The sequence below is a fragment of the Eutrema salsugineum genome, unplaced genomic scaffold (assembly GCF_000478725.1).
Source record: "Eutrema salsugineum unplaced genomic scaffold, Eutsalg1_0 scaffold_1, whole genome shotgun sequence".
Taxonomy (NCBI): Eukaryota; Viridiplantae; Streptophyta; class Magnoliopsida; order Brassicales; family Brassicaceae; genus Eutrema; species Eutrema salsugineum.
The window spans coordinates 20,420,020-20,433,168 of record NW_006256909.1 but is presented as its reverse complement, the minus strand read 5'-3'; the positions used below and the strand labels follow the sequence as shown (position 1 = coordinate 20,433,168).

The window sequence follows — 13,149 nt, the reverse complement described above, 5'->3', positions numbered from 1 at the left end:
AAGACGTGTAGCTAGTCATGATAAGGAGTTTGATGTTGGATGATAAAAGAAATAAAGAAAGAACATGATTCTGATGCAAAAACGAGATATCGGATTAGATTAATCAAGTTTCACAAAAGAGGCAAGTTCTTAGAGCTAAAAACAGATAAGAGATAAGATAACTAGGTTTTTAGTCTCAAAATGTATTTATAGCAAAGGGAAAGTGTCACGGGTCAGCCCGGAACAAACCGGGTACTGAACCGCCTTCTTGGGTTGATGGGTGAGTGCCACGGTGTGTCGGAAAGTGAAGCCGAGGTCTTCATACCGAGGTGTGCACATGAGTCAGGATCCTGATGAAGATCTCGTGAAGAACACGTCAAGAACATGCATGAACCCTAGTCTTTGATCTATCCTCACGTGTATGTTCTTGAGCCATTCTGTTCTTGATTCTGGGTTCGTGACAAGGGACCTCGGGATAAAATGTCGAGGGGTCATGATGTCGAGGTGCTTGGGAGAACACAGTCCGGCATGCACGCCGAGGTCATTACACCGAGGTGTACTTTCAACACTTAGTCGTTTCCAGCTTCAGTTCTTACGTATGCATGCCTCGATCTAACCATGCCAAGGCTTTGGCACGAGGTCTATTCCAGAATACTTCCAAGATATGAGCCTCGACTTGAGTGACGCCAAGGTAAAGATACCGAGGCTTGTGAAAATACTTAGCGCGTATCGCAACTCTTTTAGGCTTGTATCAACCATGTCACCTTCCGGAAGCAGTAACTTTCAACACACGACTCTAATTGCTCTGGGACCAGTTCCACAGTCAAGATGACTCAATAAGCTCGAACTTTGGTGAAGAAACCATCGGAGCTTGGGGAGTGGAAGGCTTCCTGGATTTAACATCTTTGCGCCGCATTGAAATCACCGGAAAATAGACTTTTAGACCGATGTGAACTCCGGAGACCCTATCTTCCAAACCTTTGCTCCGAATTGAGCGATTTCAAATGCTCTGAGAAGATCTTCCATGGATCTCGAACTTTGGTGAAGACCGGATAAGCTTGTTTGGTCTGGAGGGGCTCCGTCCGCACTGATCTTTGAAGTTCGCCGTTCAGTTCTCGGGTACGCGCAATGCTGGTGAATGCTCCGGAAGCCATATCTTTCTCTCCACTGGTCCGAATTGGATGATTCCAACTGTTCTGGAATCTATGCTTTATTATCTCCAACTTTGGTGAAGACCCCGCCAACTGATTCGGACAGGAAGGTTCCCCGGATTGCTGATCTCTGAATTGCGCGGGCAAGGACAACTTTTGGTCGTAAAAACCTTCCCGCGGTAAGAAAAATGGCTGAGGGCTGTGTACCGCGGTAAGCTTTTTGGTCGTAAAAATTCTTGCCTCGGTCAAAAACTTGTCCCGTGGTATTTTTGCACTCGATACTCGATTCTGGCCGATCGGTAAGGTTTTTGGCCGGTAATGAGCGTCCGGTAAACATTTTGGCCGAGGTTTCCGACCAGCCGATACGAGATTTGGCCGAGAAATTCCTCCAAGCGGTTTTCACCAATTTTGACCCTTTTCTTCACCGTTTTCTTTTCTGTTCCTCTTCTTAGGCTCCAATTGGTCTCCAAAGCTCCTGATAAAGACTTCAAAACATGCAAAACTCTTTGGGACCTAATGCAAGCCCTAAGTCCTATTTTAACGCCTAAAGACTCAATTTACATGAGAAAACACATGATGAGGACTCTATAATGCAATCTAAATGATGTAAAATATAGACATATCAAACTCTGCCGACCTGCCAGGACTACAAAATGAAAAAAATTGGTTAGGAGAGCCGACTTAAGGAAAAGACTTCAAAAATATTATAACTACGGAAATTCTAGTTCCAGTCAGTTTGACATTGAGTAACTGAGGCCGGCTCAATCATCACAAAAAAGAATTTCGCCTCCCAATTTCTGACTTTACTCTCCTTAGGATCGGTGATAAAATCGTATCTGTGCTTCTCAAAAATATCTGTGCTTAAGCTCTGTGACGTTGATCGAGGTGAACTCCTCAAAAATATTGATCAAATATGTGCCAAGGTGTGTTTACATTAGGCTAAAATGAAAATAAAGGCCAAGAACATTGTATAGAGCCCAAGAGAGATTCCAGAAACTCGGTGAAATATTGAGGAGTCCGTACAGTGGTCCCCTCCTCTCCAAGACGCGGCTCATGGTGAATATAACCGTTATGAGCTGTCACTATCACCCTCAGCACACATACTCTCTCCTTATCTCCACACGTGATTCCTTGTGTCTACCTAATTGTTTTTGTCTTGTTATAGAGTCTAAACCTAGTGTATATCTTTTGTCTCTCAATAAATGTTGTTGTCCGAGAATTAATCAATATACAGACTTGAGACTTATTCTTCTTAATTATTAGTTCTTCATTTCTCTCTTAATTAATCTCTTTATTCCCCATTAATAAATTTCAACATAGTATCAGAGCTCATATCTTGAGCGTTTAATCACTAATCTATATTCTCTTTATTCTCTAAAATTTTCTAAACACTTCTTAAATCTTCGCATTCTCTATTCTTGCTTATTCTCTGTTTTTAATCTTCATTTGAATCTTCATAATATTCTCTCCATCTCTTTTCGTTTCTTAAAAATCAAAGATGAGTTCAAGCACTCTAGCTACTGAGAACTCTAAGCCGATAGTCATTCCAGTTATCCCCAAAGGAGGAAACTATCTTTTGTGGGCAAGAACCCAAAGACTGTCTTGTGTGGTCGCGGTCTCTGGAATCATGTTTTAGAGGACAAAACACCAGAAGAAGGAGACACCAAAGGCGATGCAAAGAGTGAAGAAGCCAAGGCTGAAGAAGCTAAGTGGTTTCAAGAAGACCAAAATGTTCTTGGTCTCATTCAAAACTCCGTTGAGCCGACGATCCTTGAAGCTTACTCTTACTGTGAGACAGCTAAGTCTCTTTGGAAACTCTCGAGAATGTGTTCGGAAATGATACAAACATGAGCAGAGTCTTGGAAGTCAAGAAAGCCATCAACGACCTGAGTCAGGAAGACATGGAATTCACAAAACACTTTGGAAAGTTCAGATCTTTGTGGGATGAACTAGAAATGTTGAGGCCGAGCACTTTGGATCCCAAGATCCTCAATGAGACGTGAGTAAGACAAGGTGTTTGGGCTTCTCCTCACCCTGAATCACATCTTTAATGACCTCATCAAACACATTTTGAGAGATGACAAGCTCCCAAGTCTCGAAGATGTTTGTGCCAGGATCCAAAAGGAGCAGGGTTCTATCGGTCTTTTCAAGAAAGGAGAGCTCATCTCAGCCAACAAAAGGGTGTTCAAGCCAGAGGAAAGAAAGTCTTGGGTGCGTGACCACTGTAAGAAGAAAGGTCACTCCAAGGAGAAATGCTGGATTCTTCATCCGCACCTTAAGCCTAACAAGTCCAAGGACTCTCGGGCCGCAAGTGGATCTAACTCAGGAGGAGAGATGGCCATGAATGCTTCGGCGGAGTTTGTGAGGAAAAGTATTCTTGAGGCACTCATCAAGGCTTTTGCCTCTAAAAAATCCGGTATCACTTTCTTTTCTCATAAACCTAGTAACACTCTAGTTGTAGATTCAAGAGCTTCTCATCATGTGATTAGTAATCCTAAACTCTTAAACAATATAGAACCTGTTCTTGGTAAAGTTGTGATAGCTAATGGTGATGGAATTCCTATAGAAGGAACTGGTAACTTGAATTTATTTAACAAGAATAGTGAAGCATTCTATGTAGCTAAATTCACTTCCAACTTAGTATCGGTTAAAAGAGCAACTAGAGATTTAAATTGTTATGCGATTTTTGGTCCTAATGATGTTTATTTTCAGGATATTAAGAGTAGGAAATTACTTGGGAAAGGTGAAACCAAAGATGAGCTTTATGTTCTTGAAGATGTTTCACCCAAAAAATTAGATGCTGCTGTTTCTTTTAATTCTTGTTATTCAACTAGTGCTATATGGCATGCTAGATTAGGCCATCCACATTTGTGTGCCCTTGAATTAATGTTGCCTGATATTTCTTTTGATCACTCTAGCTGTGAGTTGTGTATTCTTGGCAAACATTGCAGAATTGTGTTCCCTAAATCCTCTACTATTTATGAAAATTGCTTTGATCTTGTGCACTCTGATGTTTGGACCTCAGCATGCATGTCTAAAGATAGTAAAAAATATTTTGTGACATTCATTGATGAAAAATCAAAATACACATGGATTACTCTACTTCCTTCAAAGGATCGTGTATTTGAGGCCTTTACAAATTTTAAAAATTATGCAACTCATCAATTTAATGCCAAGATCAAAGTGTTTAGATTAGATAATGGTGGAGAATACACAATTCAAAAATTCAATGAGCACTTATCAAAACATGGGATCTTGCACCAAACTAGCGGTCCATACACTCCACAACAAAATGGTGTGGCTGAAAGAAAGAACAGACACTTGATGGAGGTGTCCAGATCAATGATCTTCCATGCCAATGTGCCAAAACGGTTTTGGGGAGATGCGTTTCTTGCAGCTTGTTATCTGATTAACCAAATACCAAAAAAAGTCTTACAAGACTTTTCTCCTTTTGAGGTACTGAACAAAACAAAACCCTCACTTAATTATTTACGTGTATTTGGGTGTCTTTGTTTTGTGATGTTACTGGGTGAACAAAGAAACAAGCTAGACGCCAAGAGCATCAAGTGTATGTTTCTCGGTCATTCCACAACTCAAAAGGGATACAAATGAAATGATCCCATGTCGCATTTACGTCTCCAGAGAAGTCAAATTCCTCGAGGAGCAAGGATATTATGGCAAGAAAGATTGGAAGAGCTTAAAATACTTGTCTAGCTCACCATTAGATCTTGCTACAAGCCTACGGTTTCTTCGTGATCACCTAGGCAATCAAGATCCTCCGAGACAAGCAGAAGCACCAGTTCAAGCATTGATAAAGGAATTTTTTCTAAATCAATTCCTTAATATGCTCATGTCATTGCAATATTAAGGTATCAATCCAAAGAGATTCAGATTAATACACCAAGAATACAATAAATTACTTAAGCTAAGCAAATCAGGGGTTTTGGTTTGATTACCTACTGAACAAATGATTAAAATAAGCAATCAAAAACTTAAACAAAATTAACAATAAATAAAAAAGCAAAAATAGAAGAGATCAACAGAAGTCAACATAAAAAGTCAACATAAAAAGTCAACAAAAGTCAATGACGAAATTTTAAATATCAACCAATAAAAAGCAAGTCTTTGGGAAAGGTAATTGATTAGGAGGTGTTTAATGATAATCCATGATGTCTGCAAACTCATAAAAGTGCTCATCCTTAAGTCTAGAACTCTATTTTTGACTAATCTTCTCTCAAGGCACTAATCACTTTGTTAATTACCAAATTCAAGAACTAACTCTCATTAGTGAAATTAGCAATCAAAATCATTATAAACAAGTTCCATTAACTAATTAATCACATTAGACATCCATTCTCATAGGCTAATCATGAAAAACTCTTGCTTAGTTCTTTGGGGAATTTCATCAAACACCTTGTGTTCATGAAATTCCCTAAGACCTTTGATTAACTATTTTTAGCCTAATCAAGCATTAAGAACACTAAACAAGAAAGGAAACTATGGATTAAGACCTAGAAATCAAAGATTTAACATCAAAATCCCCTAATCTACCATGCCCAAAGACTATAAAGAACTCTACTCACTAATCATGATTAACACACCTAATTTTTTGCAAGAGGTGATGTTGATTAGAAGCAAAGATAAGAAGACGAGATGATAAGAAACAGCTTTAGATTGATTAAATCCTCTAGATGCCTCTTAACAAACTCATTTTTGACTAAAGGGGAAAAGAAAACAAAGAGAGAATGAGAGGTAAAAGGTAAGGTGTAGGGTTTTTCTCCCAAAAAACTATTTATACAAAGGGTCTTGGACCGGGTCAGCCCAGGACAAACTGGGTACTGACCCGGCTCAGTTGGGTCTGGTGGCTGGTGTGCGAGATGGTCACGTCCATGGCTGACCTGCACACCCATCTGGCACCAAAAGGCGCTCAAGACTCCTAGATGGTCAACTCCTTTCTCAGCCGCACATCCATCTAGCACTTCATATTGCATGTTCTTGTGCGGCTCAGTTCAGCTCCTTCCCCACTCGCAAGCCCAGGTCGCACACTCCAGAATGTATCTGTGCGAGATGGTCACTTCCTTGCCCAAGTCGCACTCCAGAACACATGTGCTACATGGTTCCACTTCATGTCCAACTCGCAGGCCTATCTCGCACAGCATTGTGGCCTTAGTCAAATTTTATTCTGGAAGTCTCTACCCTACTCAGAGTCTCCTTACACTTATCTCGAAAGACGCAACTTGTTTCCAGAGCATGAACACTCATGAATGCGAGATAATCAAGTCGCACACCCAAGTCGCATCATTTCTCATTTTCTCGAACCACTCCGCGTTTGATGCATCATAACTCCTGGAATACTGGTCCAAATTGCTTACTTTTAACTGTAGTGGAACTAGCACTTAAATATCTCAAACGTTTGTGAAGAAACCTTTAGCACTTGGCAAGTGGAAAGTTCCCAGGACGGCTCATCTCTGAAGTGCATTGAAACGATCAAAAAGAGGCTCTTAGACCAGTGTTTACTCCGGAGACGGTATCTTTCAGCACATAGCTCCAAACTGGATGATCTCAGATTTTCTGAAAATATCACGCATAGACCTTGAATATTGATGAAGGCCCCAGCAACTGAATTTTACTGGAAAGGCATCGTCTCACGGAATCTTTTTGACTCATCAGATCGGTCTTGAAACTGTAGCGAGACAGGTGTGTTTTCCGGTGAGCTTACCTATCAGCTCATGACTCTAAATCCTCTGATTTCAACTGTTTTGGAACCATAGCTCAATTATATCCAACTTTTATGAAGACCATGTAAGCTGAATTGGACGTTAAGACTCCCCGGACAGGCAATCTTTCAGACGTATCAGATTGCTCTGGAATGGATGCGAGACAGGTCTGTCTTCCGCTGGCCATATCTTTCAGCTCAGTGCTCTAAATGCCCTGATTCCAACTGTTCTGGAATATAGACTCAATTATATTGATCTTTGCTGAATACCCCGGAAGCTAAATCAGCCGTCAAGATCTTCCGGCAATAGGATTTCTGAGATGTATCTGCACCCGAGAGTTTTGGCCGAGAAGCTTAAGTAACCAGTACGTGTTTTGGCCGAGAATCCTACCCACGGTATGGATTTTAGCCGAGAATCTCCGAGCAGCAGTACAGCCTTTTTTCCGAGAAGCTCCATAATGCCCTTTTCACCATTTTTGATCATTTCAACTCCATTTCTTCATCTGGTTCACATTCTCCAGTCCAAATAGGCCCCATAACCACCTGTTTAACACTCCAAACCATTCAAAACTTTCTTGGACCTAATGCAATCTCCTAAGTCCTAAAACAATGTCTAAAGACATAAAATGTATGCAAATGAGACATAATTTGGACTCAAATATGTACACTAAATGATGCAATTTATGAATATATAAAGCATCGACACCTATAGATTTGGAACAAGAAGAAGAAGAGCACCAGGAGATGGCTCAGAATCAAGATCCAGCACCTGTCTCAGCAGAACAATAATCACCGGGTCAACAGAATCAAGGTAACATGGAGGAAGAGGAAGGATTTTCTCAAGCTGAACCAGAGGTCATAGAAGAGGTGGTGCGGCCACTAAGAAGGAGTTCAAAGCCTCTCCCCCACACTTAAATAACACAGTCCCCTGTGTTATAAAAGCATGAGAAAGAGGAAAAATCAAACATAAAATGCGAAAGAGAAAGAAAAATGCCAAATGCTCATTTACAAGTGTTTGGAGTGATACCTGGTGTGGTTCTTAAGCAAAAGTGGAGTGTGTAGCTGCACCAGGTGAGGCTAGACATCACTGGAGATGGGTTTGGCTTGGCCTGAACTCCCTTGTGCGACATGGGCTTGTAAGACACCAACCCGCACACCCAAGTAGGTGTGAATTGCGAACAGGTGTGCTACTTCGATCAGGGGAGAACTGACTCGCACACCCATGTAGGTGTGATTTGTGAACAGATGTGCTAGATGGGTCAGGGGAGAACTGACTCGCACACCCATGTAGGTTTGATTTGCGAACAGGTGTGCTAGATGGGACCTGGCCTTGTCCAACTCGCACACCCATGTAGCACACCAGGCGCTTCACCAGTTTTCATGCCTTAAGTCCTTCCTCAGCTTGTTCTCAGACTCCTTTTCAGTTTTTCCTTGGACCACAGCATCCCTAAGTCACCTTAGACCTGAAAACACTTCACAAAACCCATCAAGACATCCTAAAACATAAAAAGAAAGAAGAGAAAAGATTAAGAAGAAGTATGTACAAGGATAAGCTTGGGGTGTCTCCCAAGAGTACTTTGTTTTAAGTCACTAAGTTTGACTTTGCAAAACCTTTTCTTAATGAGGGATAGGAGGAGCTTTGATGCTCCTTGTCTTGTCCATGAATTCAAGCATGAGGTCCTTGTTCATCAGCTCTTGGACACCAGATGACCTTTTGTCTATGAGCTCTTGTGTGAGGATTGCCCTGACTTTAGCAAAAGGTTTTGATCTTCCATTGCCTTTAACCTTGTATTCCACAGCTCCACCATCAAACTTCCATGGAGTAAGAGTTAAGACTTGAGAAGAGGACCCAAGAGTGAATGATTTGGTGCTTGTTGAGTTCTTGTCTTGAGACCCTGAACCATCGCTTTTGTTGCTGCTGATCTCCTTCTCACTTGGTGTAGGAGATAGAGATTCCAAGCAAGCTTCATCATCACTAAAGAAATCTCCTTCAAAACTCAAGATCAGGTCTTACTAAGGATTCTTTCTTCTTCTCAACAGATGCAAGGGGTTGAGCTTCTTCTATAGTTCCAATACTCCCCACATACTTCATCTCATAGTGTTTCAACTCATCAGAATCATCAGATATAACTCCACAAAACCCAGCAAGAAGAGGCTTAAGAGGATAAGATACTTCATCATCTACCTTAGTAATCACCACTCTTTGAGTATCAAAGTCCATCTTTGCTCCAGTGGTATTCAGAAAAGGAGTTCCAAGCAAGAGAGGAAGCTCTTTGGTCTTCTTCATCTTCATTACCACAAAATCAGTTGGAACTATGCATTCACCAATCTTTAGAGAGTAATCTTCAAGGATTCCATATGGTTTCTTTGAGGATGAATCTCCAAAAGTAATTGAGATGGGGTAATGCTTTAGAGTCTTGATCCCAAGTCTCTCCACCATGTCTAGAGACATTACACTGATGCTTGATCCAGAATCACATAAAGCATTATCCACTTTCAAGTTTCTAAGAGAGCATGAGATGGAGAACTTTCCTAGATTACCTAGCTTTGGAATATTTTTGGGTGTCACCCTTGTTGAACCAGTGCTAGAGACTCCATTTGATGTCCTTCCTTGAACCATTCTCTGATCCTTTCCTTCAGCAATCTCAGACTCATTCTTTTTCATATCAAAACAAGCTGCCTCCCCACCTTTTTTCTCAATGTCCTCATTGAGATCACAGAACAGGAACTCAAACTCATCTATGATGGCGTCCTCATCATCTTTTGTCAGGAATTTTTCACTTGAGACATTGCCATGGAGAAGATCCTCAATTTCTTGGACAGCAGCATGATTCTCATCATTTGAGAGGATTGCATTGCAGTATTCTGTTATATGTGCAACTGATGTCCCTGGTAAACATCTTTGAGTTTGAGAACTGCAGTGGCCCTTGTTGTTCTCTAGAGTCTTGAATTTGGAAGCCAAGGTTGAAAGTTGAGTTAGAAGATCATAATAAGTGCAATCCACCTTGTTGTTAATCTCTGTTATTTTCTTGTTGAAGTCCATGGCACCACTTGCTTGACCTTGGAGGATTTGCTGGAGCAGGTTATGTACTTCTTGATCCTTATTCCCTGAGTTCTGTTGGAGGCTTTGCTTTTGGGGAGGGACAAAACCTTGTTGGTTATTGATGTGAGAGTGATAGTTCTGGGTGGGGTGATTCTTGTAGTAGGTAAAGCCTTTTTGGTAACCTTGTTGTCCACCTGCAAAGTTTACCTCAGCTGTGATGTCTTCCCCTTGAAATGTTTCATGAAACACATGATTCACATCTCTAACCAAGTTGACTGGCTTATGAGAAGCTAGGAGAAGTTTATCAAGCTTCTCATTGAGAGACCAGATGTCTTTCCTTGTCCTTTCCTCTTCAGCACACACAGCACCTCTTGAATTCCTGTCAAAGTCTGATCCATAAAGCTCATCACTCTGAGCTACATTCTCCACAAGGGTCATGGCATCATTGACTTCCTTGGTCATGAAATTACCATTTGAAGCGGTGTCCAAGAGGAGTCTGACCTTGGGTAAAGCACCTCTGTAGAAAGTACTTAACAGCTGAGAATCTGAGAATCCATGGTGAGGGCATTGCATGGTATACCCTCTAAATCTTTCCCAAGCCTCACAAAAGGATTCATGGTTCTTCTAAATGAAACTTGAGATTTTATTTCTTAACCTTGCTGTTATTGATGAAGAGAAGAACTTGGTTAGAAATGCTCTTTTGCATTGCTCCCATGTTGTGACTGATCCTTGAGGTAGAGACTTTTTCCATTGATGAGCTTTGTCTCCTAGAGAAAAAGGAAATAGCCTCAACTTGAAACTGTCCTCACTCACTCCATTCATCTTAGTTAGATCACAAACTCTATCAAAGTTGTCAATGTGATCTAATGGGTTTTCTAATGCCAAGCCATGGAACTTGTTTGATTGCACCATGTTAATCAAGCAAGATTTGATCTCAAAAATGTTTTCAGGTGTTGGAGCTTGAATCCCATGTCTCTGACCCTGAGCATTGGCCTCATCACCAGCTCCCACAACTTGTCTTGGACGTGGAGGTGGTGGCTCTTCCTGATTCTGGTGGTTTCCATTACCACCATGAGCCTGTTGCCCTTGATCCATATCCAACCTCTCAGTGTGCACAGCTATTTCTCTTTGTCTTCTTGCTTGACTTCTGGTGTTCATACACCTGAAAACAAAGACAGCACTTGAAAGATAATCAGTAAAACAAAAGAAAATGACTTGATCTCAAATAGATCCAAAGTCCAAATGCTAGAATGAATCTCTAATTGGCAACGGCGCCAAATTGATAGCAGGTTTTTAGCCTACTAAGGTCAATTAACCTCTTATGTTGTAGCACTTGAGGATCAATCCAAATGGAGATTATCTAGGCACTAAGACTATGAGGATCTATCTTAATCCAAGTCTAAATAAACAGGTTGGTGATTAAGTGATCTAAAAAACATAAAACAAACAAGAAACAAGCAATACTTAAGAACAACCAAACAAGAGAAACAAAACAAAGACTCAAATTCAAAATAAGAGAAAGCTAAACCTCTAGATGTGATCATTGATCAGGGTGCTTTAAATGTAAATTCATGATGATAAGCAAACAATGCAACACTTGCAATTCTTTAGTCTAGACTTCCAAATCAGATTAATTCATTCTCATGACCAAAATCCCTTTGTTAATTACCAGTTCAAGACTAATTCTCATTAGTGATTAAGCAATCAACAAGCATAAGGTTCCAAGTCTAAAATGACCAGACAGCCTCTTTATGCATCAAAATAAGAGCTAAGATAGACTGAATCTTACACAGAAAGATATAGCAAGCAATCACATTATCTCAATTCCAGTTAACTTAGAACTCTAAACTAGACTAATCCTCTCATGAAGGCATTAATCACTATACTAATCCATTTTCAAACCAAATTCCCATTTGTGAAATATGAATTAATAAGAATTAAGAGACAGTTCTAGTATGTCATTTATGCATCAAACAAACATTCTCATGTGGTTCAATTAACATAGACCCTTAGCTTAGCTCATTCAGGCATTTCATCAAACACCTTGTGGGTGGAGAAATGCCTAAGTTCTAGATCAAGCTTATAATGAGAGATCTAACGTTAAGAGCAGCTAAGTAAGGAAAGGAAATGAGAATCTAGAGCCTAAACATCATAAATCAAACATCAAAGCATCCTAATCTACACACCTAGAAGCTTAAAAGAAGACTACTCATTAATCATGCTTAACACACCTAATCTTTTGCAAGAGATGATGTTAAACATGATTAGGAACAAAGACAAGAAGATGAGATGATAAGAAACAGCTTTAAGATGATTAAATCCCTCAGATATCTCTTGATCAAACTCGTTTTTACACTGAAAAAGAAAGAAAACTAAGAGAGAATTGAAGCTAAAAGATAAGGTGTCTAGGGTTTTTCTCCCAAAAACTATTTATACTAAGGATCTTGGACCGGGTCAGCCCAGAACAAACTGGGTACTGACCCGGCTCAGTTGGGTCTGGTGCCTGATGTGCGAGATGGTCATTTCCTTGCCCAAGTCTCACGCCTAAGTCGGTGTAATTTGCAAACACATGTGCTACATGGTTCCACTTCATGTCCAACTCGCAGGCCTATCTCGCACAGCATTGTGGACTTAGTCAAATTTGATTCTGGAAGTCTCTACCTTGCTTAGAGTCTCCTTACACTCATCTCTAAAGTCTCAACTTGTTTCCAGAGCATGAACATTCATGGGTGCGAGTTAATCAAGTCGCACACCCAAGTCGCATCATTTCTCATCTTCTCGGATCACTCCGCGTTTGTTGCATCATAACTCCTGGAATACTGCTCCAAATGGCTTGATTCAAATTCCAGTGGCAAGGCATCTTAATTATATAGAGTGTTGATGAAGAGTGCAAGTGCTTCAGAGGAATGGAAGGGTTCCTGGAGGGTTGATCTTTGACGTGCATTGCACGGGTCCAAATCGGCTTCTAGACATGTCTTCCTTCCGGTTGCAATGTCTCCTAGCTCACGACTCCAAATCTCATGATTCTAAGCGTTCTGGAAACTAGACTCAGTTCTCTCAAACTTCCATGAAGACCCCGTAAACAAAATCGGAGGGGAAGGCTTCCCAGTAACGACGTCTTTGAGGCATATCGGGTTTCTCCGGAATGAGTGCGAGACATGTTTATCTTCCGGTGGCCATATCTTTCGGCTCGGTGCTCCAAAAGCTTTTTGATTCCAACTGTTCTGGAATTTAGGCTCAATTATCGTGATCTTTTCTGA

The 13,149-nt window shown here is 40.7% G+C and overlaps 1 non-coding gene across 1 annotated transcript; it reads left to right on the top strand.

Moving 5' to 3' along the window:
- Positions 1-10,439: 10,439 nt before the first annotated feature.
- LOC112082631 lies at positions 10,440-10,546 on the top strand. Its single transcript, XR_002897297.1, has one exon. It is a non-coding gene; the product is annotated as a small nucleolar RNA R71 (small nucleolar RNA).
- Positions 10,547-13,149: the final 2,603 nt, after the last annotated feature.